The 2657-nt window shown below is 36.0% G+C and overlaps 1 pseudogene; it reads right to left on the bottom strand.

Annotated features, from left to right (window-relative positions):
- Window positions 1-858: 858 nt before the first annotated feature.
- Window positions 859-1751, bottom strand: LOC149162432 (eukaryotic translation initiation factor 5A-2 pseudogene; annotated as a pseudogene).
- Between the last annotated feature and the right edge of the window lie 906 nt (window positions 1752-2657).

The following is a 2657-nucleotide window of genomic DNA, read 5'->3' on the forward strand; positions in this document are numbered from 1 at the left end:
TCAACACCAGGATGGTCTAGGCGTTTGGAAGGAAATAGGTGAGTAGTCATGATGCAAAAGGATTTTTGTGTAGTGGAAAATGTCATGATATGTGCAATGAAGAATTAGTTCCTTCAAGCGTCCAATGATGCTTGTTTCATTGTGATTTCGAAAAATCACTTTTGCATTAGATTGTCTTCACTCTGAAAAACTTAGCACCATTCCTGCATAAAAATTGTCACCTTTGTGTTCCATCTCCATCGATCATTCCTGTATGAAGGGACTCAAAAACAAATTAGCTCATTTTCAAGAATTTATGAACTGTCCATTTTTTTAATTATTTTTCAAAGTTACACTAATTGTGGATGAAAAGGGTGTCGCATTGGAATGTTGATCTTTCTGCATAAGCTTCTCGTTGACCTACACATAACACCAATCTCATTTCAATTGTTAGTATATGCATCCTAACTCTTGCCCACAAAAATAAATGATAAATTCCAACATACTTTCATTTCCCCCCAACTAGAAATATTGCATGTCCCCATGTAATGTACTAATTGATTGTGCAATACTTTTGCAAAATGTTTTTATTGGTTTGCAGAAAAAGTGATTGAAAACAGTTGAAGTTAGTTTATAAATGAATGAGGGCAATTTTATTGTATGATTATTATTATTATTATTATTTTAGTATTTTTTTTAAATCCTCTCGCAGAGCCTTATAATTAAACAGGAAAGCGAAAATGCATCACATGGGCAAAAAGTTTCAGAGGCAGACCTTATGCCGCAAAACCTTTAAGGATAAAAAGAGTTTGAAGATATCGATAACCAAGCATGCAGGTAGCTTGATTCCAAGAAACTTAACATATGATAGAGTAGCACGTAACCGGCATTACTCAACTGCTTCCTCGACATTTATAGTGCACAAAATGCCTACAAAAACAACATGTTGAATGCACTAGACTGAAAGCAAGGGTAATAAAAGTTCAAGGATAACAGCATATCCTTCGCATTCAGCAGTTAAGATTTACTTTGGACCAATATCCTTCAGGGCACAAATATGCTCTTCGCCCATTGCAGACATCACAGTGACAACGAGATCTTTCCCCTCTCCAAAGCCATCTTTGATCTGGGTAAGTAGTTGATCATCAGAAGGAAGCCTGAGATCAACCTTGGTGTTTCCATTGTCAGACAGCAGACTTACAAAACCGTCCTCAGATATGTCAATCAATTGAAAATCAGTGCGAGTAACATGTGGGACGTCACAGTTGTGTGAAGATGGGACAATATCTTCGAGTTTTTTCCCATTAAAAAAAAATATCAATTGCAACAAAATGGCACTTAGCATGCCCATGTTTTCCGGTTTTTGAAGTGGATACTTCAACCACTTTGCAAGGTCTGGCCTTAATGACGATGTACCCATTTTTACGAATGGTACCCGCTTGCTGGGGGAAGGTTTTGGAAGCCCCCGCATCGGCGTGGGAATCGAACACACAATCAGTCCTCCCCCAGAGGGATCCGTCCAAGTATGGATCTACGTTCCATGAATGTGTCTGCCCCGCTGGTACTTCTGCCATCTGAGGAGGAGGGAGATTGCTTGAACCCACAGAAATTGCAGGCCAGACAGAGAAATTGCAAGTGTTCACCACAGTCAGTTTCTTGGACAGAAAAATCCAGATTTTTGATGATTTTGGAGGATTTTGTGCCCAGATTTTCGATGATTTTGGTAATTGATAGGAGGTAGTTACTACTCTACTGCACCGCATGAAACACATAATTATTCCACTCGTGTAGATAGTTGTCTTTATAAATGTTAAAAGATGGAGCTCCCGGCGCAGACAACATTTCTTGCAGGTGATGGAGTTTCAATGCCGAATGCCAAAATCAGAATGATCGAAGAAGACCAAAAATTGGATGCGGCCACAGACAATTGGTTATTGTGAATTGCGTTTGCGTTTTGTTTTGTTTTACAAAATTCTTTTCAAATTTTTTTTATTTATATTTTTTTTTTTATAATTGAGATGTGGGTGAATGTTTTATTATTATTATTTTGTTTTTTTTTTCAATGAAAAACTAAAATTTAGAAAGAAACTAAACTTTCTCTAGACTTAATTTTTTTTTTTAACAAATGGACACAATGATTTGCATATTGAAAGATGTTTTTGATGAAGCACTTATGCCTATAATGTTTTACCATTTGGACTGTGCAATGCTCCAGCTACATTTCAGAGAGCTGTATTAGCTATTTTTGTTGATTTAGTTCATGAATGTGTTGAAGTTTATATGGACGATTTTTCAGTGTATGGTAATTCATTCGAGCATTCATTAGAAAATCTTGAAAAAGTTTTGAAGAGATGTACTGAAGTTAATCTGTCCCTAAGTAATGAAAAGTGTTTTATGATGTTAAATGAAGGGATAGTATTAGGTCACTATATTTCTTCTCAAGGCATTAAAGTTGATCCATCAAAAATGCAGATCATTGTCAATTTTCCAATTCCGAAGACTCAAAAAGAGGTAAGAAGTTTTTTTGGGTATGCAAGCTATTACACAAGGTTTATTGAACATTTTAGTAAAATAGCTTCATCTCTGTTTAAGCTTCTAACAAAAGATACACCTTTCAACTGGAATGAGAATTGTCAGAAAGCTTTTGAAACACTCAAAGAAAAGTTATCAACCACACC

Source organism: Pinus tabuliformis, chromosome 5_2 (assembly GCF_031772625.1).
Source record: "Pinus tabuliformis cultivar Carrire ecotype Pingquan chromosome 5_2, CPIR1, whole genome shotgun sequence".
Classification (NCBI taxonomy): domain Eukaryota; kingdom Viridiplantae; phylum Streptophyta; class Pinopsida; order Pinales; family Pinaceae; genus Pinus; species Pinus tabuliformis.